Source organism: Manis pentadactyla, chromosome 4 (assembly GCF_030020395.1).
Source record: "Manis pentadactyla isolate mManPen7 chromosome 4, mManPen7.hap1, whole genome shotgun sequence".
Lineage (NCBI taxonomy): Eukaryota > Metazoa > Chordata > Mammalia > Pholidota > Manidae > Manis > Manis pentadactyla.
In genome coordinates, this window is record NC_080022.1 from 47,530,520 (window position 1) to 47,558,022 (window position 27,503).

Below are 27,503 nucleotides of genomic sequence, written 5' to 3' on the forward strand. Positions count from 1 at the left end.
GAACCCATTTCACCAATTTAAAATGGAGATAATGATAGCCTTGTCCTAGAGATCCTGGGAAATTCAATACACTAAGACATGAATATGGGCCAGTAAGTGTTAGCAAAAGGTAACTCCTCAGAAAGGATTTGTGCTCACTCTCACACTCTGTGTGTGTGTGTGTGTGTGTGTGTGTGTGTGTGTGTGTGTGTCAGTGTGAATACATTTTATAAGCCAAAGTATAATTATAAGGCATTATCATTGCGATTACTGGCTGGCCCAGATGGAAAGCTATGGAATTGATTTCTTTTCATTTTTTTTTTAAAACCAGAAACATTCTTAGAGAGCTGTGGTTTTCTCTTGTGTACCAGTATTGGTTGTCTTCTTAAAAATACACACACACACTCACACACATACAAATGTATACACACACACATACACATACATATTTCTCTCTGTTTCCAAGTCCCCAATGAACTACAGCATGCCTGAGAAAATAAGAATCAGAATTTATTGTGTTGTACTGCTTTTCCCCAGGGTGGTAGGGTCACATATATATTGCTAGAAATGATCCGCCTACTCATTGCTCACAGGATCTTTATAGAACTGAACACCTAACCCTACATGGGGGAAGATTCAAGGGACTGCATTGCAAGGAATGGAATTTTAAACAGATTCTCAGTATCAGTTTGTAAAGAGATGTCAGCTCCTGAGCATGTCCTGTCTGAAAGGACAGTCACTGGCACATGCAAGTGAGCCTTGTCTCATTTCCTTATACCAACACAGCCTCTGGGTCAGGGAGTCTCCACTCCAGGTGATCCCTGGCTTCACCCCTCACTAACTGTGACCACAGGCAAGCCTCCTAGCATTTCTTGGGCTCTGAATTTATCTGTAAAATGGGGCAGAGGTGCCAGAGGGTCACTGGCATAGTGTGAGGACAAGCGTTTTTTGTCCCTGGAGAGCTGTGCAAATGCACCGTGGCATTGGAAGCTCAGGATGCCAAGGATGGCCAGGGCCACCTATGATGACTGCACATTTCTGGGTCTTCAGGAACCTTCAGTACTAACAGGCCTCTCAAAAGCCCAGTCTGCTCATAAAGATGTCCCTGTTATATTGGTCCTATTGAGGTTCCACAGCCCTGTGACTGAAACATCTAATATTCCTAGGTTTTAAAATTGCCCAGCTGGCTGGACATGGATACACCAGATAGAATGACAGAGATGAAGAAGCCAAATATGGAGACCAAGAGTTCAATCCACTGGGACAAGCTTTTAGGCAAAAGGACAGGCTAATGGGCTAAAATGACAATGACAAGAGGTAGAGAGATGTGGGTTTAGTATCAGGCAGGCTTTTTAATGTTTTTTGAAATCGTGAAACTCAATTTTAGGGAAGAGGGGGCTTATCAGCGTCTTACAAATGCATATCATTGATGCCCACTGTGAACTCTGACCCGCTTTGCCCAGCCAGGAGGGAGGGGGAGGCAGAGGAACTGCGATCATGTACATACACATTTTGAACAGGTTTCCTGGGTGATCATTATTTTGCCTCTCTCCTCCCACCCCACCATGGTAGAGAAAAACTCCTGTTTAATATCATGTCCTACAGACAGACACTAATTACACCAACCTGGGCCTTGTTCAACTTACAGTTCACCTACTAGGCACTAAACATCCTCCTGTCTGCACAGCTGACTATACCTATTAGTTATAACGGTAATGGTAACAAAATTAATTCCTTCTAGATGGATAATACCTTACAATTTCCAAAACCCCTTCCCATTTAACTATTTTATTTGATCCTTCCCACCTTACCTACATCTGACAAAAAGAAGCCCAGAATTGTGAACGGACTTGCCTAAGGTCATACATCTAAGACAGGGCTTGAGACAAATGCAGGAGTCCCAAATCTTTATCCACAGTTCTCTCCAGTTCTGCCATAAAAATTAGAAACACTACTAGTGTTGTTACTCAGCACTTTAGAATATGACTCTTTAGAATATGACTAGTTGTTATGTGGTAGACACTGGGCTAAGCATTTTCTATACCATTTGTAGTTTATTTTCCAAACAGCCCTTCAAGGTAGGTATAGTTGCCCCATTTGACAGCTAAGGACACTGATGCTCAGAGGTTAAGGAGACCAACCCAAGAACACATTGAGCTTAGGCATCCTCTCCTTCCCGATTCCTGCTCTGAGCTGCATGACTATGCCAAGGGCCTGTTTATGATCCCATAGCACTTGTCTCACTGTGTTGATAGCACTTGCTCAGACAAGTCTTCTGTCCAAAGACTGTGATCTCTCCAAATGCAGGGCTGTGACTTAGTCCCAAGACCCTGTACACCAATCCCAGGGCTGGCACATACTACATGCATGCATAAATATCATAGAGCACAGGGAATAAGCCCAGAACTGGATTTTGAACACAAATCTCTCTGAAATATGAACATTTTATTTGGTTCTGTTAGAATGGCCCACAAACAGGCCAGGCATATACCCAGGTTCTATCAAGAGAAAATTCTTTCTACCTAAAATGACTCAAGCCATTTTTCCTATCTAGAACCAAAGGTGTGATTGGGTTTCTGATGAAAGAATGCCAACCGTGTCCCCAGAGATCACAGTGCCAGGGTGAGACCAGAGCTGGCTAAGCATAATTAGCAAATTCTTCCTCCAGTGTCTGCCTAAGGAAGGTGAAACTCCAATTACAAATTTCCTGAGAAAATCGCTACTCAATTGCACAAAACTGATTTTCAAGGCATTGACACTTCCTTCGTTTGCTTGCTTATTAGATACTGGGTCTGGAGAGGATGGGGGAGTATTTAAAAGCTGCTTTTCAGGCCAGTGAATCTGAAGAAATTCTCTTTATTGGTCTGCAAGAGGAGATGGGGGTTGGGGAGGCAGAACCAGATCTGATAAAGGAGATTAAATGGCCTTATACATCTGACAGCAAAGAACAGTCCCCATGGGAATCCCAAATCCTGCTGGTGCTAATAAAGTGCATGATATTACTCTGGTAATATAGTGTACAATATAAGGCGTCCAGATGCTGGGGCCAGAGCCACGACCTACATCTTCCACAAACCAATTTTCTGCTGGGTTGGATGTGTAAAAAAGAATCCAAATACAGATATTTTTTTTTTTGCTTTGAAAGAAGGATTGCTTCTCTGGCTTTTTTTTTTTACCTTGGCCTGTCTGCTCCTCCCACCCTCTGCGTTCTCAAAGTGGGAATTACTTCTAATCCACTCACAGGAGAAATCATTGCCTCACTCAACTGTGAGCTATTACAGGACATTTGGGCTGCTTGCTGGCTTCCCAGTGGCAGTGGGGTTTGGGGGAACCATGTAGAATTTGCAATCAGACAAACTAGGTTCAAACCCTCATTTTTCCACTTGTGAGGTATGTGCCACTGAGCAAGCTTCCCCTTGCTCCTCTGAGCCTAATTTCCACACCTAGCTCACATTAGTGCCCTGATACTAAAGATAATGCATATTAAGTGCCCAGCAAAGGGCTTACAATGTAAGAGGTATTTAATAGGCAGTAACAGTTAGCAGCAGCAGTCACAGCCATAGGAGTGGTAGTGGCTGTTTCAGTTGGTAAAGCTTAGAGACAAGCTCATTAGAGGAAGAACACTTTTTTGGCACAGAGTTTAGGGTGTGAAAGCAATGAAGCTTATTAGTAAGATGAACAGCAACAATGCTTTATTTATCTATTACCAGCTATTGCACATCTGCTGAATGAAATGTTTTAAGTATTGTTATAAGCATTGAGGAACACACACAATGGTCCCTCTCTCACAGAATCTTGTAGACCAGTGAGGAAACTGGGAAATGTCATAGCAGATGTTGCCTGCTACAGTGTCCTTAGTAATTTAACTTTGGTATTTCATTTGACCCTCACAGGAACTTCAGAAAGTGGGCTAGACATGAATTGTTAATCCCATTTAGTAGATAAAAAAGCGGAGACTTGGAAAGTTGAAGTGGCTTGGCTAAATTCATACGCAAGGCACAGCTAGGATTTGGCACACGTTCTAACTGCTTACCTCCATCCCTTCAGTGCTCTGGGCCTGCATCTCTTTGGGATGGCTCGGCTTGGCCTGTGATGGAAACACTAGTTCCGGCTATCTCAGCATTTCTGGCATTTCCTTTTATCCCAGTTACTCTGTTGAAAAACTGTTAGCCACTTCCTCAGACTCAGTCCAGTGTGGCCCATGAGAAATGTTATACTAATGTTGCCTGACTGATTATAAAAAGAGCAATACCAGCAGAGATAGAATGTCTTTCCTTTTCAATTCAAAAAGTGCTGTCATGTGTGCTGGCACTAGTTTTCTTTTCTTTTTTTTCTTTTTAACTGTTAAAGGTAGACATTATTATCTCATTTCATAGATAATCAAAAGGAGGCTGAGAGAGGTTTACTTTCTCAAAGGCACAAAATAGGTAAGGCCTAGAGGCCAGGCTCAAGTTGGGTCATGTAGAAATTCAAGCCTTGGACTCTTCTTGATAGCCTGGGTCATCTGCCTCATCAAAGGTCTGATGTAAATCCCCAGAACTGGCCAGAGTTCCCTCAATGGGGCTGTTGGAAAGCAATGGAGCTGTTAAGAAAGCAAATAAAAATATCCACCTCCTCCAAAACAGCTCATACTTACTGAGTGCTTGCTCCATGCAAGGCACTTTGCTAAACGTTTTCCATGAATTATTCTGTATCACCCATATCAGGTAGGGTCCATGATCACTTTTACAGATAAGGAACTGAAGCTTACAGAGGTGAAGTAATGCACTCTAGGCAAAACATATTTTGGGTCTGAGCTGAGGCAGTCTGGATTTTGGGTTTGACAGGCAGTCTGACACCACAGGCCCTAATAAAATCATCCTTTGTTTAATCTCTGGCATAATCTCCTACCAATGGCTTCTGAAGAAACCAAGTATTTATTGATGACATTTATTGATTGCCACTAAATTCCATACACAGCCCTTGATGGTGGCTGTATTTACTCATTTAATCCTCACAGGCACTGTGTAAGGTAGGCATTACTGCCCCATTTTATAGGGAATGAAACTGAGGCTAAGAGATGTTGACTTTGCCCAAGATCTGCTAAAAGCAGAATCATTTTCAAACAGAAATATCTGGGGAAATATCCATTCGTCTTCAACAACCTTGGAATCTCCTAAAATTAAGTAATCTGAAATACGCAAATGAGAAAGAGGCAAAGAAGGAAACTGGAAGCAACAGAGCCAAAAGGCCATCTGTAGGGTCCTAACTGCAAAGCTATCCGAAAGAAATCAGGGAGAGCAGAGTTTGCAAAAGGCTGCCTTAGTCTGGGAAAGCTCTATGGAGGGAGTGAAACTCCAGGTGGGCCTTGAAACCTGGAGGAAATTCTGATGGACCAGATAGTCCCGGCAGGGAAATAGCATATTCAAAATTAAGGTGGGGTCTAGAAAGAGATTCAAGTAAAAGGCCATGTGGTTGAGAGAGGCTTACTTAGTGGGATTAAAGCTTGTATCAGAGCTGTCAGGTCTCACATCCACAGCACACTGAGATCTCTTTGTTCTCTTCCAGCATGTAGCCCATCAGGAACCAAAGCAAAAATGGAAAAAGTCACAGAGAGAAAACAAGCCAAGAAGGAAAAGCTGCCATATGCATTTTATGTGGGGCCTTCTGGAGGGGAGGAAGAATCAGGAAATGGAGGGAGAGAAGAACTTTGATTCCTCTGCTCATTTCTCCCCCTTCCATCTCCTTCCCCCTCCAGTATTCTGTATACAGCAGCAAATGTATGAATGCTCGGATGGCGTGGCAAAACCCTCTCCAAGATTTATTTCTGTTGGACAATCTTGCATTATTTTTTTCCCCCTGCTGACAATTCTGTCAATAGCAGGCTCCTGTGCAAGGCTGTGAATCTGGAGATCACATACCTGATGCACACATTGTTGCTTAAAAGCCAGACCAAGAAAATAGACTCCTGAGATCAGGGTGGCCTGCAGCCTGACTTGGTCCATTACCTGAGAGTCAGGGAGACCTTAGAGCTTGATGAAAACACCATCTGGGATGGGGGATGGGTGGTAGTCCTGGATATACGGTCAGGTAAAGGCAAGGATGCCTTATCTGCAGATGGTACCAGTAGTTCAAAAACTAGATCTATTTGGATGAAATCCAACAGTGGCCTTGAATTATTTTGAAACTCAGGTGTTGATAAGCTGCTATGTAGTAGGATACTGGGTAATAAATGTGAGAAATGTTCCATCGTGTGTGAATTTCTGTATCAATGTAAAGGACTGTAATTATTCCCTTTTTGTGAAAGGAAGAAAACAGTCTATTTTATGTCTGCTTTTGGAAATTAGGTACTCATAAAGGTGAATAAACCTAGAAGCATAGAATTTCAGATCTGGAAGGAAATTTCTTGCTCCCATCAGCAAACATTCAGACTGCTTCTGGAAATCAGGCTTGTGGGCTCTGGGAGCTAGAGAGGAACCAGATACAGGCCCCCAAGTTTCCCCGCAGAGAGTAACAAGTGCAGTGACAAGGGGAGGCACTGAAGGTGACAGAAGCACATGGACCATTGGGGGAAGGGGCATCTCAACCAGTCGGGGCATCAAGGAGGGCTTTCCACTTAAAGGGAAGTTAGAGCTAAATATGGTGTAGCCAGGCAAAGATGCAGAGATAGGGGCAGAAAGAGGTGACGTGGGAATTCTAAGCACAGGATGAACAAAGGAATGATCTCCAAACCCTTTGTTTTCAGACATGGAAACAGCCTTAGAGAGATAAGTAACAAACCCAAGTTACCCAGATAGCAAGTGGCACAACAGGAACCCCTCCAAAGCTGGCTTCCAACCACTCTGCTCTGTTGTTTGAACACAGCACATAATATCTTTGAAAGGACCAATAACATACCCACAGCCACACACAGGTTGTAGCAGACTTGAGATTAGAATCCAGGTCTTCATCTTCCCAGTCCGGTGCTCATTCCATGGTGCCATGCAGACTCTAGAGGTCTCCCATGCTTGCCGAGTCCTGAATCCTTCCTATCTTTGCCGCTTTCCTTGCTCCTGGATCCTTCCCTGTGGCTCCCTTACTATGGAACTCAGTCATCAAGACTGATGCCTTCATTTCTTTTTCATTGAATTGACAAAAAGAATGAGGTCGCTTTCTCCTCCCATGACCCCTCCCACCCTTGGAAACTCCAGGGGTCAGAAAGTCATTAGGCATTTTCACTTCCAAGCCATCCTTTTAAAGACCAGTTGGCCTGGGAAAAAAACACCTCAATGTTGGGCATCTAATTTTTAAAGAGAGAGCAAAGTGGTGAAGAGACTGAAAATTGCTCTCAACTTTGTGTGTCATCGCTGGTGGGCTGGAGGTCACCACCAAGCCCCGCATCTCTTGAGACTCTCTTACTTAAAAAAGCAGGTGAATACTTGTTCCTGGAGTCACAGAAAATTGCAGACTTGACCCCACCTTCCTTGTGCTCAAACAGGACCTGCCTCTACTACAAAGCCCAATTCCTTATTTAATGCCAGTCCCCCCAATGGCTTGACCACTTGCAAAGAACCAGTATAAAGGACAAAGTGGCACCCTCTTAGGAAGCTTCCTAAGAAGGTCCTGGTACATTACTCATGACATCCCAGGTTTGAGGGAAGACAATAACTCCAGAAAAATGCCTGGTCCTGAAATCCCTGCTTAATCAGAAGCAGACATATAGTCGAATGCATAGACAAAATTAGTGTTTATTAACCTTAGGCTGTGCTAAGCTCCAAGGAGGTGTAACATAATACTAATATTGACTGGATGTCCACAATATCACAGGTAGTCTCTACTTAACTTCTCTATATTTCACAACAGCTCTGCAGAATAAGAATTACAGCATCATCACTGGCTATGATTTGATGGTTAAAACTATGGCTCCAGAGCTGGGCAGACTGGGTTTGAATCCCATCTCTGCCTCCTATTAACTGTGTGACCCTGACCAAGTTACTTAACCTCTCTGTGCCTATGTGTTGTCAGCTGTGCAATGGATATGTTTACAGAACCAGTCTCATAGGATTATTGTGGGGAGTAAATGTGTTAATAAGCATAAAGTGCTTATAAGAGTGCCTGGTACACGGTGAAATTCAGGAAGTGCTAGTTTCTCTTACCATCCTCTTCGCTGTATATACGAAGAAACTGAGTTCAGAGAGAGTGAGTGAATTGCTAGGGGTAACCTAGCCAGCAAGTGAGGGTGCTAGAAATAAACTTGGGTTTTTTTCGGCACTACTTCAGCTCATATACTCCCTTAGAACATTGTAATTTATAATGTTATTACTTGGATAGGATATATCATTGGCTGGGCAGAGAAGAAGTATTTCAAAAATAATGAACTTGAGGCTCAGCAAAGGGAGTAAACTTGGGCCACAGCCACACACATGGCAACTGGCAGAACCAGATGCTGAACTCAGATCTTTGAATAGCTCATTCCACTTCGCCAAACAGGAGGGAGGGCAAAGGAGGGCCAGAGTGGGACTGGGCCAGCTACGTGGGTGAGAAGCAAGATGGCAGACTTGGCAGCTGAGGTGTGAGGAAAGGAAGGTGGAGGGAGGTGCACACCAGGGGCTAGAGGTCCTACGCCTCCACTGTATAATGATTACAGTATTGAGCAAGATGATTTTCAAACTCAAGTTCTAAAAGAGAATATACTTTGTGCTATGTCCTGACTACCCTGTCTGGGAAAGAATATGCTTAGCTCTGAGAGCATAGCTGAGTGGGCTTCCCCAGGACCCACGGAGACCTACCTACCCACTACTCCCAAATGTGATCAAGATGGGCTGACGCCTGAGTCAATCCACTGCCTCCATCACTCCCTCCACGCAGCAGGAATGAGCTCATTCTACGCCTGGCACTAGAGGTGAAAGGAAGAACCCGTGACCCTGAAGAGCTCACATCTAACGGAAGAGAGCACGGCAAGCATGGGAAGTACTGGCCGACGGAGTACAAGGTGCTATGGGAGCAAGAGGTGGCAGAGACTCTGCCTCAAGGGATAAGCAGAAGCAGCGCTCAGAGCACGGAGTGTCTGGGTGGAGTTTTGATGGCTAGGAGGCGGCTGAGGTGGACAGAGAGTGATAGTGAGAGGAATGGCCCTGTCTGGAGGGAACAGCGAGAACAAAGGCTCTGCTCAAATGTCACCTTCTTAGAGCGGTCATCCCTGATCATTCATACAGAAATAGCAGATACTTTGTTCCTGCTTTATTTCTCTTCACATTTACTATTTACAACACTAAGCTACCTGTTTGTTTATTATCCTTCTCTTACTAGGATGTAAGCACCATCAGAGCAGACTTACTGTTTTCTGTATTGGTACATCCCAGTGCCTACAACTGTATATTACACATAGTAGGTGCTCAATAAATATCTATTGAATAAATGAGCAAGACGCATGGAGGTGTGCCTGAGAATACTGTGTAAATGCTTGTATGTTTGCATCTTTACCAGGAAGCAGAATGTAGGCAGCGCCTTCTTAATCACCTCTCTCCCCAGCCTCCTAACCTAGGTATGCATATTTAAATGTGTAGAGGAACTCACATTTTTGAGAAAGGACTGTGGTGAGCGCTCACATAATTTCAATCTCCATAACAACTTGATGACCCCCCAGTTTACAGCAAAGGAATCTATGTTAATGGGATTTACTCAAAGTCCTCCAGCTGGAAGCAAAACAGCAGGGTTAGAGGTTAACTGCAGGCCTGCCTAATCCCCAAGGCCTGCCCCATGACCACATGAAGCCACCTTTGGGACCCTGTCTGTGATGCTGTGATGAGATGCCTGTGGAGCCTGCATGCAGTGTACAGAACTGATGGGAAGGTTTGCTGTTTCCAAAGTGCCTGCTCTTATTCAGGTCTTCTCATTATCTAATTGTCCTGATAATCTCTGGTGCGAAGTATTCACACACACACACACCCGCGTTAATTGTAGGAGGAAATAGGCTCAAAAACTGAGTAAACTGCATCACAGTCATCCAGTTGGCCCAGTGGGTAGGGAAGCAATGAAGTCAAACCTAGGGACCAAACCTGTGGTCTTGTGCCAAAGCTACTCTGAGCCACGGCCCACAGGAATGTGAAATCTCAAAAGTAATCAGCTCCTGGAACACATGACAGTTTCTCACCCCAGATTGTTCTCAGCTCAGTATGCAAACATATAACAGGGTATGAATGCCTGAGTGAAAGAAAGACCTAAACTTAAATTATTCCAGAAAGGCAAGCTATTGTCAGTGATTGACAACCAGTTTCGACTCTCACCAGTGACAGCCACACACAAAGTAAGCCTTCAAAAAGAGCTTGGATCTCTTCAATTAGCAGAGCTGAAATGAAACCACTTAGAAAATTATACTATTGGGCAACTGGTGGGTGTTAAACATAATAAGAAAAATAAAGGCTAGGCTGATGTTTACTGTCATTTGAGCTAGAGACTTCAGATGTGCAGGACTCGGGACACACATTCTCCTGGAACTCACGCCTGTCTGCCTTTCTGCCCCATTCCATCCTACATCCATCCATTCTTTCTTTAGCAAATACTCATCAATTCCCTATTGCCAAGGATGGGAGCTTTAGTGGGAGCAAAACAGATATGGTCTCGACTGCTGGTGTTTCCAGACAAGTAAACGGGATTACAGTACCTTGAAAGTAGGTGACATATAGGGAAAATGCAGGGTACTCAGAGGCAGAGCAGAGAGAGAACCCTACAAAAATGTCATTTCACACTGAATGGAAAAGAGTCCTTCAGGGCAGTAAAGCTTGCCCAGCAGGCGGTGTGCTTAGTCATTGGCAGAAGGACAAGGTGGCCAGGGCAGGGGGCAGACAGCCATGGAAGGGGTGGGCCCCCTTCCTGCTGGGCCCATCTGTCTACTCCCCAAGAGTGCTAGAATCACAGCACTGGAAAGCTGGAAGAGCTTCAAGTCACTCAGCACCATTCATTCAACAAACCGTGTCCCAGAATGTGCAAAGGCTCAGATGGGAAGGAGATCCTGGCACAAACAGGGACCCACCAGTGATTCCCCTGAACCTAGATGGCCCAGGCCAGATAATGGAGGTCCAGGCATGGGAAAGGTTTATGCTTTATCCTGAAGGCTTGAGGGAGAGGAAGTGACACCCTCACATTTGGGATTTTCTAGACATCACTTGGAAAGTGAGACAGAGTCCAGTCCCTGAGCTCTGAATGACGAACTCTAAAGCCTGAGACCTTTACCCAGCCTCATATTTGTGAGATTCCTGGAATCTGTAGGGGAAATACCTGGGGAAAACAGTTGTGTCATTAATTTAATTTGCCTCCATGTAGACAGTGTGCAGGGTGTGTGTAGAGGAAGAGGAAATAGTTGTGACAAAATAATCTCTGGGCCTTTCTCCTGCATTTGGAATCATCCTACATCAGCAGGATGTCACAGAGGAGCCAGGTCCGCAACGACCTACACCCCCTGACACAGTTGTAAGAACAGCATCACCCCCAGTGAGCTCACCGCCATATCACCAGGCACCCAAATAAAGGGCAGCTTGGTGCTTACTGGACAGACACAGCCACCACAGTCCAGATGGAAGCCGCCCCTCTGGCTCTCGGAGCCAGGCCGGCCCCAGTGCACAGGGCCCCAGGGCCCAGTCTGAGAGAGATGCCTCCACAATATAGGTTCGCTACTTGCTCCGGCCTGGGGCCAAAACAAGGGAAAGGTGCCCCTGGAGGCAAGGTTATGTAAGCTGCCCAAACCCGGAGCAGCATTCGGCCATCAATTAGAGCTAATTAGCCACCTGTGGGGCCGGGGAGGCAGAAGGGCCCCTGAGAGAGTCTGTGGTGGCGCCTGCAAGAGCCAAGGCCTGCAGACCTGCCTCCCACTCCCAGATAACCCACCCTGCTCTGACTAATGAGCCGAGGCCAGGGACGGAGGACACAACCTGCAGAGAAATGTTTTCTCCCTTCTTCTAATAAACTTTTCAAAAAGGCTCCTGAGATCCATGGCTGGATTCTCCCATGAACACAGCCCCAGGTGTCAAGAGGACAGAGGCACACAGAAACAGCTCATTTAGCAGGGAACAAATGGTTTCCTTTTGGGCCAACAAATAAAACATTATGCACTCAGACAGGCGCTGGAGCCCCAGATATGTTGATCGGAAAGACACACAGAGGACACAGCACCCACTCCTTTGAAAAACCCCCTAACTGTTTGGGAAACAGAAAAACCCAAGACCCAAAGGAAATGTTTCCTTGAAACAACCGGAAGGCTAATGCAAAAGGATTGGTTAGAATAAAATATTGAAATTAAGATGATTATTAACAGTGATCGTAGCTTCTGTGCATGTGTATATAGTTGTTTGTCATTCACAGCTCACCTTCCTATGCATCATCTCTTTGAAGCTTCACAACTTTATGCAGCAGAAAATGTGGCAGGCAGCATCCCCATTTTATAGAGAAGGACTTGGGGAGGATGAGAGCTTAAGCCCAACATCACATAGCCAAATGTCAATGCCACAGTTCAAACCAAGCCTTCTAATTCCAAATCCACTATACTTTCTGTATTAGAACAGCAAATCCAAACTTTGTTATGTTCCTTTTATACTCTTTTGAATAATAATATATTAGGGCTGGAAAGGTCCTTAACAATCACCAAAATCTGGAACCCAAAGACAATTAAACAACATGCTCAAGATCACACATGAGTTGGGACTAGATCCTTAGTCTTCATAGTCCCTCCAGGCCAATCTTCTCAATCTATTTCCATTTAGGCCCCAGTGAAGAAGGAATATTTTTGCAGAAACTAGTAATAAGATTTTTTTTTTATGTTATCCCCTTATATATAGTAGATGCCAGTGACTAACATATGTTTTTTAGACACAAGACTTTACTTTTAATAAAGCAATCATGTTAATGTGGTGGGAGAAACTAGGCACAGAAGGAGAGAATCAGGGGAGTTCCCTGCATGCAGTAGGGGTTCAATAAATGTTTGCTAAATGGAATGTAGTGAAACAAGTGTGGGCCCACAGGGAAAAGAGAATGAGAAGGTATTGTGCACATACACGGATGGAAACGCACTGACTCCGTGTGAGACACTGTGCTGGGGCTTCAGCACAAAGAGGACATATGCCAGGTTCCAAGCTGGTTTTCTGACATCAGCTTGATGCTCCTACTGTCTTAACACGAGGCACTCACAGAGAGAACAACACAGCGGGATGTGAGCTCGCAGGCGATCTCTTGGAAAATGACCTTCACTGAAGTTTTGACACTGATTTCAGTGTTACTTCAGTGTCACCTTTTTTTAAGGGAAAAATTCTGATGTAAAGAAAGAAGTATGTAAAGGAGGCAGAACTGTTAGTAAAATCCTGGTGACAGAGCAATTACTGAAACCTGATGACAGGAGGCCTTCTCTCACACTGTCATTGACCTGCACAGGAAATGATTTTGCCTGGTAGTGACTTGTGTCAATTTCTGTCTATTTTTACTGCTCCTCTCAATCCACTGGCAGTTTCAAAGTATTTGAGGGTGAGTCCTATAGGAGGTGGGAAATGTCACAGATCACCCAACACTTTACACTTTAGTCTAGAAAGTATTCTAGTAATCACTACCATTTATTCAACAACTGCAATAAGGATTATTTTATGATCAAAAGAAAATAGCTAACTTTTACTGCGTTCTTGCTATGCATTCTATGCTAAGCACTTCACATACATAATTTTATTTAACCTTCAGAGAACAACGCTGTGATGCTTAACTTGCCCAAAGCTACATAACAACACGGTGGCAAAGTCAGATTCCAACTTCAAAGCCTATGCCCTTCACCAGTACTCCACCATTCCTTCTTTTAATCATTTGCACAATTGCTATATCCCAGGGTTACAGAGATGAAAGATAAAGACCCATGCTCTCCAGAAGCTTGCAGTAACTCAAAGTCAGGTAACCCAAACATCACATATTATGTACTAAGTGTAGTGACAGAAAGGAATGCTGGGTGCTTTGGGCATATCCAGTGGGACCCTAACCCACTTTAGGAAGGGGATGAAGATCCCTAAAGGAAATGATGCTTCTGTCTTGAAGGGTAAGTAGAAGTCTGTTCAAACAAAGGAGGGCATGAAGGGTAGTTCATTCAGGGTGAGGGGAGTGGAGAGGGGCAGCAGGCACAGAGACATGGAGGCATGCGAGGGCATGGGGACAGTCAGAGGGCTTCCAAGTAGTTCAGAATGGGTTGCACCCAGAGGAGAGAGCCAGATAATAAATGCACAGAAGACTGGAGAGGACTGAGGCTGAAAAAACAGGGTACAAACTGAGGAGGGGCTTTTCTGCCACGGTAAGGAGCTTGAGTTTTATCTTGAAGGCCATGGTGGCCCCTGAGGGTTTGTAAGCAAGCACATGATGTTCAAGGGGAACACTTACTGCCTATTTCCACCCCACTCCCCAGAAGGGAAAAACAGGGCAGCAACACTTTCATTGCCTCCTGGAAGGAAGGGGAAATCCAGAGAAAAGGGCAAATGTGTGTGGCTGGAACAGTTATGTTATAGTCCCTCTCGGCACAATTTCAACTCCACTGTGATGTCTCTTATACTGCTGCACAAGACCCAGAGGTGACTATGGGTGTTCTGTGGACACCAAGCAGACACGCTTGCTTGAGGCTTGAAAGGAGGAAGTAAAAGACAGGTGGTAAGTGCCATATGCATTGGGTACAACTCTTCTGGGACAGCTAGGGCAAGGATCCTCCTATCTGTCCCGAGCAACAGTGTCATCCCCACCCAACAATTCCATGGTGTGCTTAAGCAGCTTGGCTCCCTGGCCCCTCCTGGAATGCTGTGGGCTACCCAATACCCATTAATAAATCCCTGTCTGCTTAAGCTATATCATCTTCAACTGAGAACCTAATTGATACAATAGAACAGCTTCTTTCCTGCTTTCATTCAGAGCTGTCTGACCTCAGAGGATCCTCATTCTCTGCTTATCCACCGAGTGAGCCTCTGAGGCACCTGGTACCTACAGAGGAAAGGGTGACCTATAGACATCCAGTTCAGACCAACTTAAAGAGAAAGCTCAGGAGACCTGCTATAGTTGCACAACTTAAATCCTCCAGCCAAGCTTTCTCAGAAATAAGCCATCTGTTTTCATCTTTGTCTACTCCAATGTTCATCTCCCATTTGGCTTTTAACTTGGAGGGGGAAGGGCATGATTAAGTATTATCCCTCCAAACCCTTTCCCACCTAAAAAAGAAAAAAAATGATGTCACATTAGTGCTTTGGAAGCAGGAAGACCATTTAGAATCAGCCATTTGACTGGAGCAGACCCAATTCCAGAGTCAGTCTGGAGTAAGGAAAGGGATTCTGTGTTAATTAGAAAGGCAATGGGGGTCCCTGGGGTGCAGAAACTTCAGCCAGGAGATGCAATCTGTTGATTACTAGGAAACCCTTTTCACAAAATAGGTCATAATCTCAAATTCCCGAGTCAATTGTACTATTTGCAGGGGGCTGATTTCCCCCTTGACTCTCACAGAGTTGCCCAACACACCTGCTTCCAAAGCATGTGGTCTCCACACCTGAACCTCTTAGGGCTGAAAATGAGGGATGAGTAAGAAATAGAAATAATTAGGTCTGAGTGGGGCCATAAAGGACTATACAGGATATGAGCTAAATTAAATAAAAATCAGCCCAGAAGCCTAAAGGTTTCTAGTATTTGAGCTTCACATCATCAGGTAGCTCAATTCTGCCCCCTGCCTTTCCCCATCACTAAAACAAAGAGAAAGATTGTGAATAAATCTGTTTTCGAGTAATTATTTCATACTCCACATGACAGTAGGAGGAGGGGAGCAGAAGTAGTAGGTGACTGCATTCAAGCGCTGGCATCTTGCAAGGAAGCTGAGAGGACACTAGGCATGACGAGAGTAGGTGTGGCCGAGACTGCTGGTGTGTCTGCCAGGATCCATGCTCTCCATCTTCTAATGAGGATCCCTAATTCTGGCACTTGGCCACCCACTACAGACCATACTCTGTAGTCTCCCTTCTGATAGGAGAGGCCAGTTGGCTGGGTCCTGACCAATGAAGATGTAAAAAGAAATTATGGGTGCAACTTCTGGTGATGCACTTAAGAAAAATGGAGAGGTCCTATTTCAATCTCTTCTCTCTCTTCCAGCCATCTAGTTTGAATGAGGATGTGGTGATGAACCATTGTAGATCAGGAAGATGACAGCAATGTCCTGGGGATGGAGGAACAGCAAACTAGAAGGATTCTGGACCCTGCATGACTTCACAGCTTAGAGCTACACTGCATTACTCAGACTTTTACAAGACTGAGACACACATTTCCACCATTTCAAAGATACTTTGATCCATTTTACTTGGGGTCTTGGCTACATGCAGTTGGACTTATATCCTAATTAATTAAGGTGGCATGCCATCACTTCATGTACCCACTTTTCTAGAAACAGTTGTAAATGAAGAACAAAACACACAAAAAAACCTAAAAAGCCTAGGTTATATTTTCACTGGAAGCTGATACACTTCATTCATCAGGAGGGCACCCAGGCCAAGACTTGTTTGGTGCTACTGACCTTTATCAAATCCACATTTTCAATGAGCATGATTTCTGACATATTAGTCCACAACCAACACAGAGATTGATAGAAAGGGAAGAAGACAACTTTTAGGGGCAGATAAACTGACAATACTATGACATGATAGCACAGTCTGACAGTGAGGGAAGAGAGCACAAAAAATAAAAAACAGATAGATAGGAGGATTGAAAATCCACACATCCACAGGTCTGAGGCCACTTGTATAATATGAGCAAAAGAGTCCTGCATTACTAAAACAGTCCTTAAGAATATAAAATATATAGCCCAACACAAGAACTGATATTTATAATGGTATTTCTGAGTCATACTCTGTTTTAAAAAGCAGGGAAATATGTAATTCACTTACAAAGATTTCTAGAACATTAGTCATCTTGAAACTTTGCTTATTTGAAACTTCTGTCTACGAGATGCCACACATATCAATTATTTCATACAATTAAATGTTAAATACATTTGAATATCACACATGTAGTCAGTGTTACAACCATTTATTCTGAACCTACATTTTTTCAAGTCTTGCTCTGAATGTGATGTCATAGAGATGAAACAGACACATCACTGCTATCTAATAACTCCCAGTCTAGTTTGGGCACTGACAAATAAAGAGATCATAACATGAGATCAAGCCTCTAGGGGAAGAAAACCAGATGCAACACAGATGAAAGAAAAAAGATTGCTATATATAATATAAAAGGAACTCTTTGATAAGAATAAAAGATAAATCATCCAAAAGAAAAATGGGCAAAGACCATGAATTAGCTGTGCCCAGAGAAGCAAATCCAAATGCCCAGCAATCGTGAAATGAAGCTTCTCCTTTCGTAGACATCAAGAAAATACAAAGTAAAGTAGCAATATGACATCACTTGTTACCTACCAGGTTAGCAAAAGTAAAAGGGAATGATAATATGTGCTGCTGGCAAAGACACAGGAAAATGTGAATGGCATTCCACATGTGTCAAATCAAAGAAAATGTGAACTCTTTGGAAAGATACATGACACTACCTACTAAAAATTTAAAAGCACCTATCCTTTGACTCAGAAATACTAGTTTTTGGAATCTACTCATAAGTTAAAGCATCAACAGATAATGATAAATGTACAAGGACACTTGCTTCAATATTATTTATAAAATTTAGTGGAACAAAAGTAAATACCCATTGGTAAGGAAATGGTTGAAAAATCTGTGGTGTATTTATACTAATCGCACTTATAAAGCCATTGAAAAGAATGACATATCTATACCAACTGACTGAAGGAGGTTAGGGTTGGGTAGGGGAGGAGACAGTTTTCCAGTCTTTTAAGTAAGAAATGCAATATGCCAAGGAATGTATATATGATCTCATTTTTAAAATCACTGACAAATCCCTATGTTTGTATATATGTATGTGCGTGTGAACACATATGTTTGAAAGTTATGGGAGCTTAAAGGAAAACATGAAAGGCACCTAAGTTATTAGGTTAGTTTGTGGGGCAAGGGACAGTAAATAAACAAACAAAAAACTATATTAAAACATAGGTGTGAAGGATAAAAAGGAATCTTGCATAATAAGGCAGAGTATGTAAAATTATACCTATCTCCATATGCTAATATGTATGTGTAAGGAGATAAATGAAAGGGTGATCACCAAATTATAGCTAACACAGAGAACTAGATTGCAAATGATTTTGATTAGCTCCTTATATTTTTCTACACTTTTGCATTTTTTACAATTAACTTGTATTATTTATATGATTTGAAAAGGCTAATAAAGTGATAAAAAATAAAAACCACTGTCAGTAATGGTCAATATTAAGTGAAGTTAACTAAGAAGACTTCATGCAGGATTTGGTGCCTGACCTCCGCTTTAAGAGACTATTACTGGGTTGGGAGGAGATTTGAAAAGTGACGGTGTTCCAGGCAGGAATAACTACTTAAGGAAAAGAATGGAGGTAGAAATAAACATGGAGACTAAATCTCAGGTAGTCTGCCTCTTCCAGAACAGAAGATAGAGAAGAAGCAAATAGCTGGATTTCTGCGGCCATGGTGAAGCAAAATAGGTAAGAAACAGAAATGGTCACCGTAATGCATGCACAAAAATGTGACTTTTAGAGTTAACATTAAAAAGTGAAAACAGCTTGGTTTCTTCAAGCTCTACAAATTGACAAATATTTTGAGTTCTTGGGACTTTGTCCATGGTGACACCATGTGTTTCACTCAGATGTAAACTTCAGTTCTGTAACATTTTCATTTTAAAACCTCTTTTCTGTCAGCTTCCAGCTCGCTGTAAATATTTGCTTGGAGAAGAAATGTCACTAAAGATCTAAGCTCAAGCTTCAAAGAAAAGAGGAGGGGATTATTTTAAACCAAGAAGTAGTATTCTGCATGTTAATTAAACAAGAAGTCTCAAGACCTCTGCCTCAGGAGCTCATTTCAGAAAAGAAGGAATCATTTTTATTTATTAAAAGCCTGTGAATATAAATGAATTCTTTACTTGGTATTCATTCTTGTTTAATTCTGCCCCCTTTGAGGAAGGAACTTCCACATGTTTTGCCAGATAATCTGAAAGGTTGTCTAATGTCACTGGGTCTCCTGTCCTTCACAACACAGCTGTTTTATAAGTTCTAAGTGAACAATTATTAACAATACAGGATTTCTGCACTATCACCAACAAAGAGCCCAAATGTCACCACAGGACCACCAAGACATGGCCAATTCCTTACTTAAAGCAACGAGTGCCACACCGCAGCCCCAGGTAGTTGATATCGACCTTTTCTCTTTCACAAGGTACTTTTCACCCTGTAAATAGGGGTTAAAATCATAAGGGCCCCAATGTTCATATTCCCATCTCTGTTTTAGGAAGCACGGCAGCTAACATTATTATTCCATTTCCAGGAAATTGAAAGAACCATTCAGAAGCATCAAGTGACTCTTTGTATGCCTGACAGTGGACTAGGGGGAAAAACTCAGGAGTCTGTAATGCAAAGCCTGTATCATTTTAAACAATGATCCTTCTGAATTGGGTTAACAATGAAAATACAAACCAAGAAAATGTCATCATTTCATACTTTGCTGGATTTTAAGAGCAGCAACAAGGATCACTGAAAAAAAGAGTCTGGAGATTAAAATGAGAACAGATGTTGAGATCAGACACATGGGGTCCCACCCCCAGTCCTGCATTCACTAGCCACGTGACCCTCGGCACTCATTTAACCCCACTGAGCCTTGGTTTCCTTCTATACAATACAGTGTTGTTTTGAGAATTAATGACATAACATATAAAAAGTGCCCATAAGTACAAGACAGGGACTCTGTAAAGAGAACAACTGTGAAGGCATCATCAGTGACAATGATGTGGCCAATGGTGGTGGTGGTGACGATAACTGACAATGATGACGGTTTCACTGCTAAGTAACTCTAGGATCTTAAACAGGTCCCAGAATCTTACACACTTGAATAGCAATGAACATGGACTACCTGCTCAAATCCCAGCTCTGCTGCTTATCTGTAGAGTGTGAAGATGAAATAAGTTAACGCACCAAAGTGTTTAGAGCAGCACTTTGCCCTTGTTTCCTTAAAGGAGTCAGTGGGACAACATGATCTGCAAGTTTAAGTTCTGTTATGTTACCTCATCAGGATTTGCAAAACAGAAGAAACACAGTATGGTCAAATGAGTACAAGTCTCTAGATTCAGAAAGACTTCAGTTCAGATCCAAGTTCTGACGCACTAACTAGGTGAGCCAGGACAAGTCACCCAATCTCTCTGGCCCATGGTTGCCTTCTCTATTCACTGAAGACTCAGCAAGTACTTTGTTGATATTCATTGTGCCAGTCACTGTTCTAGTTGAGGTCCATAATGCTATCCCTAGGATTGTTAGATTAAATGACAGCATACAGGTAGTATGCTTAATTAACCCCATACTTGACAAACATCGAGAACTCAATAATGGGAGCTGTATCCCACCCAGAAAGCAGAGGCTATTAAAGTCAAGCTTTGGAAGCCTCCAGCACCCACTGCCTCACTGACAAAATATCCCAACACCAAACTGTCAAACCAACACATCAGGTTTTGAAACGTACCTACAGAAGTACAAACTATGTCCGCAGTTGCTCACAAAAGTCTCAAACAAAAAAAATCTCCACAGTTCTGGTTCAAAGAAGACTTCAGACATGCAGAGGAGCACGACTGAGAGACACAGAGGGAGTTCTTAATGCAACAGGCCCAGAAAATGTGGATCAAACCCATGCTGAAATCCCCAGACAAGAGTGCCAGCAAACCCTACCCTTTCCAGGATGCAGCCCTACCAGCCAAACTCCTTCCTTTCCATTAAGTCACCATATTTAAATGAAGACAGAAGATTCCATGCCCCTTTCAGGGATCCAACTCTCACATCTGAGAATACAGAATGATCCTTGGGCCCCAAAACCTGGGTTCAACACCTTCCATCTCTTCTCAGCTTTAGGAGCTCAGTCACATTAACTTCTCATGTCTGCTTCCATTTCTCATCTGTGGAAGGATAATGACACCTGCTTGGGAGGGCAACTGTGAAGATGTCGGGTAAGGGCTCCACAAACTCTTGAGCTCTGAGCGAATATTGGCAATATAAAGCTGAGTTCAAGATGCCATTCTTCTGGGTATCCACAGACCCACTTATGGAGTTAGAGTAGAAAGGCACAATGGAATAAAGGAAATCTGGGTTTGAATCTGATTTCCATTATTCCTTTCCTTTCTCACCTTGTTAATTTATATAATCTCTTACAGCCTAGCTTTCTTTGTCTATAAAATAAGGAGTTTAACAACAATCACATAAGGCTATTGTGAAGATTAGTGAAACAATTTGTTTAATGTAATTTTAAAAACCCAACTAGTATATGTTCCTTTATTCCATATTTGTTGGGTACTTCCTACATCTGTAATACTGCATGAAGCATTATTGGGACATGCATAGATATATACCGCATGATCCCTGTATATGGTCTAATGAGGAAAATATAACATAAAACAAAGGTCAAGAAGAAATGTGAATGTTTAATAACAGGTGCATTAACAATAGAGGGTGTCTGGGTGAGGGGTTGTTACTTTTAACACACTTCTGTATCATTTGAATTTTTTAAAAGCCAGTATTATTTTTGTAATCAAAAGAAAAAAAATAACTACATGAAATAAGTGAAAAAGATAACATAGGTGTTAATCACCCTTTAGAAGCTCTTAAAATAAGTGTATTCATGAAACATGAATCAGACATGTTTGTGCCAAGCACTGTGTTATACCCTGGGATTGAAGAGGTAACCAACTTATCCCCACTTGGTGGGAACTCACAGTCTACTGGGAGAGACAAACACAGGGAAGTTTGTAACACAGAGCTTCAAGAGAAGTGTGCTAAGGGAATACAAGATCACTGCGGGAAAGGGGCCTCTCAGTGGATCTCACTTTTGAGATGGATCCTGAAGGATGAGTAGGGTTTACCAGGGTAAGGAGTAGGAATGTGTTTTCCATAAAAGAAAGAGAGTTGCACTGGCAAAGGCATGAGAGGCATGTGTGTGGCATGCATGTATGATATGAGTGTAGTGTGTGTGCATGGTGATACCGTGATTATGTGTGTGAGGGCATGTTTATGTAAGTGTGTATATGCATGAGGGTGTATGAAGGTGTGTGTGTTTGTGTGCGTGCATGTAAATGTGTGCATATAAATGTGTACGGTGTGTGGGTGGGTGTGGTAAGGAGCCAAAAAGTCAAACTATGAAAGGCCTTGAAGTCTATGGACAGAGATTTGAATAATATGCTTTAGGCAATAAGGAAACTTTTATGTTTTTTGATCTGGGGAGCAATATGATCAAAGCTATGTATTAGAAGATCATGTCACAATTGCAGGGGACCAGGAAATGAGTTGGGAGGCTCACCTGAGAATGATCTGGAATTGGGACAAAGGAGGCTAGTGAGGAGAAAATGATTCAGAATTATTTTCCCATCATTTAGTTCTAGGTGGCAGGTACAGGTGTTTACTATATGATCCCTCCATTTTCCCTTTTTTTCCCCAAGGTTAAATAAATTAAAAATATACTTTTAAAGAAGTCACCCATTTGATGGAAGACAGATCTAAAACCAAAGGCATACCTCCCCCTCCAAGTTGTTCTGATACCCAGAGTCCAAATGGAGTGCCCTGACTTGACCCAAATGGGAGTATGCTCTTGGGGCCATACAAAGCTCATCTGCTCATCCCTCCAAGCTCCAGCACTCCTCCAACAACCGAAGTCCCCAGTCAAAGAAGAAATGAGAAACAGAGTTAAGCTCTCTGTGGTGCAATGCTTATTTCATAAGTAATTGTTCACTTATGTCAAAGCTGAGTTCCAAGTAAGTCTGTCTGGAATGAGTCTTCTGCAGTTGGGGGTTTCCCTTTACATTTTCTTCAGGCCATATGATAAGATTTTGCTTCATATGAGCCCTTCTGTCCCTCTGTCTACTAGAATCTCTCCCTCTCTGTTTTCCCTCCCCTGCTTGTGTCTCTTTCTCCTCCTCCTTCCTCCTTCGCCATCTCCCACCTTTTTCCCACTACTTGGCTGTATTTGAAGTCTTGAGCTGTCTCTCTCTCATCACTGCCCCCCATCTCTTCGTCTGTCCCTCTTTCCTTTCCTCCCTTCTTTCCTTCTTCTCCCATATCCCTTCCCACTATATAGAAAAGGCTTCAATTTTAGAAAAGGAGCAGGGCCTCTCCTAACACAAGAGTTTGACCAACAAATATGATCACAGTAAGGTGCTAGCAGAATCTAGCTTCAGGAAAAAAAATCTTAGAAAAGAGACAGGGCTGAATGGTGGCCCTTCATTTTGGGGAAGGTGGGTGGAGCCTATGGCTCCCAGTTGTCCCTGGACACCAGTATCACTAGGCAGTCTTCCAGCTGGGCAATTCCCATTTGACCATAAGCCCCAGCCATCCCTTTCCACTGGGAGTGAGGTGGCACTGCTGCTGTCATGTTGCGCTTGCTCAGCTACTGCTCAGATCAGCTCAGAAAAGAAGAAAAGCCATAAAATTCAGAACCAGCTAATGTCAGCACTGCAGGGGATCAGAGACCATCTGGTTCAAATTGGTCAGGTCACTGGTGGAGAGTCTGGGGCCCCAACTCGCTAAGTACCAGGGGAATGAATTATTAGAAAACCCAGACCTAGGACCTGTTGCAAAACTTCCTTTGCCCTGGGAACACCTGTAGGTTTTTTCCTTGTGAACAGAAATCTGCTACATAGGGTTCAGATGTATTAACAGATAGGAGAAGCTTAAAATAGAGACGGAAAGGGGTTAAAATGCACATGGGGAGTGTTAGAAATACACTGCATGCTCCTGGCAAGAAGGATTGGAGCAGGGAAGTCTGCTGAAGATGGGGCTGCAGTGGTGGAGAGCTCTAAGCTCTGAAGACCTTTTTAATATGGCTGTATTGTAATACTGCAGTGCCAAACCCAGCCAGAAATTCCAAAAAATAAAAAAGAAGCCCATCTCAGCAGCAGAACTTCCCATCCCTGGAAACAGATTGTCTCCGTTTTGCACCCATTTAATAATTGCTTTTTTCTTTTAACTAGAGCAGGGGAAATGTGAATCCTCAGAAGGTATAGTATAGGAACCTCCTTCTGCAACGATGATATTCCTCGGACAGAAAACTAAAATGCATTCATCTGACCTCAGCCTCCCAAAGCAGCAGCAAGCCACTGTGAGGTGATTTACAGGCGAGATCCCCTCAGATTCAAGGGGCTGCGGGGCTGGCAAGCAGGAGACACACCTTTTCTGAGCTATTGGAACATGCTGCCTGCAAAGTCCACCCAGACTGTGCTGCCAAGGGTTAATTTCCTACGCAAAAGAAATTGATACGCGTGCACACACACACAGCCACACAGCCACACAGCCACACACACTCCTACTGCATCCCCACAACCTCTGCCACCACCACCCATTTGAATCTTTTTAATCTTGAATTCCCAGAAATTCCCTGATGAGCCATATCTTTTTGGAACAGCCCCTCCACCTGGGCTGGATTCCCACCTCGTCACCAGTAAAAGCCCAGAGAGCTGGGCATAAATATTTTCCTACAAGTTTATGCCTAATTGGTCACTAACCTAATTGATTAATCATCTCATTTTTCAAGGCAGCATCAAAGCGCCAAGCTTGGGCGGGGGCGGGGGGTGAGATGGGGGAACGCGTCTGGATGGCTCGAAGGGTAAAGTCACAGACTGGAGTAAAAACCCCAGCCAGCTTGCCTGGTTTCTGGACACAAAAGTGGGCAGAGAAGAACAGAAAAACTGGACTGACTGGGGAAATGCGCAAGACCACAGAAGGGCTGAGCCGGGAGCCTCGGCGCTGCCCAGCCAGCCGGAGTCCACCCGCTTACGATGAGGGCGAAGTTGGTTCCCCCAGGCCTGGAAGGGTTAAACGGCTGCGCTTCAACCCAGCCCAGGATGCCATGGGGGGAGCAAAAGCCACTAGTTCTGTCTCCCCGAGTCCGCTTGGGGCCTCCCCCGGGGTCGCCTTCCTGCTCTGACCACAACTTGCGCGGCGGCCCTCGCTGCGTCTTTGAGCGCCACCCAAAACTTTGCGCACACTGCAGCCACCACCCGCCCTCTTTTCGCAGAGAGTCGCGCGCCGCCAAGTGCCGCGAGCAGCCGCTCCGCAGCCGCCGCTGCCCGGCTTCGGGCCTCAGACTTTTCCCCGCTGCCTCCAGTTCCCACCCTGGGGGCTCCCTCGCGGCTGCGGGAGCAGGGCGTGCGCCCTGCGGTGGCCAGGCAGTGCGGACGCGGCGTTCCAGATGACCACCTCGTCGGGGCCGGGCAGCGCCCATGGGACAGATTGGACCCCTGGCGCGCCCACCCCGAGCCTCCCCCGCCGAGGCGGAGAGCGCAACACCTTCTCCTACCTTCCAGCCGCTGAGGACCACACTCTCCGCTCAGCCCTCTCGACTCATCCTCTGGCTGCAGGAGAGGACGAGAAGCTCGGCTTTTGTTCCCTGGGGCTGGCAGGTCCGTGTGGGGCCCGGGCGCGCGGGAGCTGCGGCGAAGCTGGGTGTCCCGGACAGGGGATGCTCACTCTCAGCAGCTCTGCCGGCAGCGGTAGCGGCGGTGGCAGCGGCGGCGGCGGCAGCAGTGGAGACAGTGCCGGCTCTCTGCAGGCCACATCTTTCATACAGTATACATCACTACCGCATTCCCCCGAATAGGGGGGCCCCTCCACATTTCGCCACCTAGCGCACAGCACAGGCGTCCGCAGCGGCCGCGGAGCCGACCTGGGCAGGAGGTGAGCACGACGAGAGGAGGACCTCGGTACCCCCTCGCAAGCTCTCCCCACTCCGATCACAACGAGGCCTGCAACTTGCAAACACTCAGCAGTCCTGCCCTTCTGGGATAGCCTGTCCCCCAAGGACTTTAGGCCAAGCAATAATTTATTAAGGGGAGCCCTCTCTGAACTACCATTGGGTCTTGCCCAGCACATGCTTTTACCCAGCCCCTTCCTCATTGGAGTCTTCATGGGCACGGGGCTTTGTGGCAGCACACTCTCTTGCACGTGCATGATCCTCAGAGACACGTTTCTGCCTCCCTGTGATCCACTGTATGGGCACCCGAACAGGCAAACACGGGTTCTAGGAGCAGCAGTGTGACCTTAAGTGCCAATGATGGAGCCTCCATTTCTTCATCTGCAAAATGGGAATTATCTGTCTCATAGGATTGTTGCCAGAATCAAATGAGATAAGCACAGAGTTTACATATGCAAAGTGATAGGAATTGTTAGGGCTTTTCTTCCTTCATCCAGGCCTGCCCTTCCTAGGATAATATATCAGTACAATTTACTCATTAAATAAGTATTTATTGTGTACTTAGTATGTGCCAAATCTCTATTTTATGGAATGGGATAGGACTTTCAAAAAGATAGACAGGTAATCCTTACTCTTACAACTTGCTGTCTAGTATGAGTACACAGAAAATTAAATTAGCAAGAAACTAGCAGTTAGTAATAACCACTATGACAATTTAAACAGATGGTGACATGTGATAGGAAATGTCTGGGGTAGGACATCAGGCTGGGAGGTTGGAAAAGGACTCTTTGAGGAGGTGACAATTAACCAGAGACCTGTATAAGGAGCCAAGCATGAAAGATGAGGGTGGGGAGTGGTGTCAGGTGGGAGTGCATTAAAAGCAAAGGGAACAGCAAGTGCAAAGGCCCTGAGGCAGGAATGAGTTGAATGCACATGAAGAGCTGAAGGAAACCAACTGTAGCAGAATGCACATAACAAGCACAGAGATGAGTAGTAGGATGTGGGGTGGGGCTTGTCAGAGAGGCTGGTCTTAGGGGACAGTAAGGCAACTAGACTTTACTTTCAGCTTGTAGTTTAGAGGGGTGTAATTGTTCCCAGATTGGAGATAATACAATTTGCTTTTGTAAAACCACACTCCAGCTGCTATGCAAAGAATGGACTGGAGAGGGCATGGGTGGGAGCCAGAGAACATATCATAGGGTCCACGGTGCTAAATAAAAGTCCCCTGCTATTCCCTGGCCTATATAACCACAGGGACTTCCCCTCTTCCACTACGTCTGCTGAGGAGAGGCTTGACAGGTACCCCAAGAGCTTGAATATTAACTTCTCCCACCATACACTGAGTATCCTTTCCCTTAGCTGGAAAATATAAATAATAATATATGTTCTCACTGAATTATTTGAAGATGAATGAGCCAGGAAGACAGCTAAGGTGTTAAATGACCATGAATTTCTTCTTCACCATGCTTCCCTTGGAGGTCCTCTGGAGTGCTCCTCTAAGTAAGACCTCTGTTCCCATATGGGGAAGGGAGGCTTGGCCATCCATATCCTGGAACGGTCTTGTTTCGGAAGAGTTCCTCTCAGCATCTGGGGGAAAGGCTTGCATTGTAATGCTGGTCCCTGCACTCAGCTGTCATCTCCTCAGGCACAAAACCAATTCTCATTTTGTTCAGGTCCTTTTGATGTTTTTCCTGTCTGAGACCCTCTGGTAGGAAGCATGCAGGACAT

The 27,503-nt window shown here is 44.3% G+C and overlaps 1 protein-coding gene across 3 annotated transcripts in view; it reads right to left on the reverse strand.

Annotated features, from left to right (window-relative positions):
* DAB1 (DAB adaptor protein 1) overlaps positions 1-25,604 on the reverse strand; it is a 1,149,186-nt gene extending 1,123,582 nt beyond the window's left edge. For 2 of the 3 annotated variants that reach the window (XM_036911229.2, XM_036911228.2), the window contains exon 1: positions 25,383-25,604. The gene's annotated coding sequence lies outside the window, so the exon portion shown is untranslated. The remainder of the gene's footprint in view (positions 1-25,382) is intronic. The other variant, XM_036911230.2, reaches the window with a different exon arrangement.
* Positions 25,605-27,503: the final 1,899 nt, after the last annotated feature.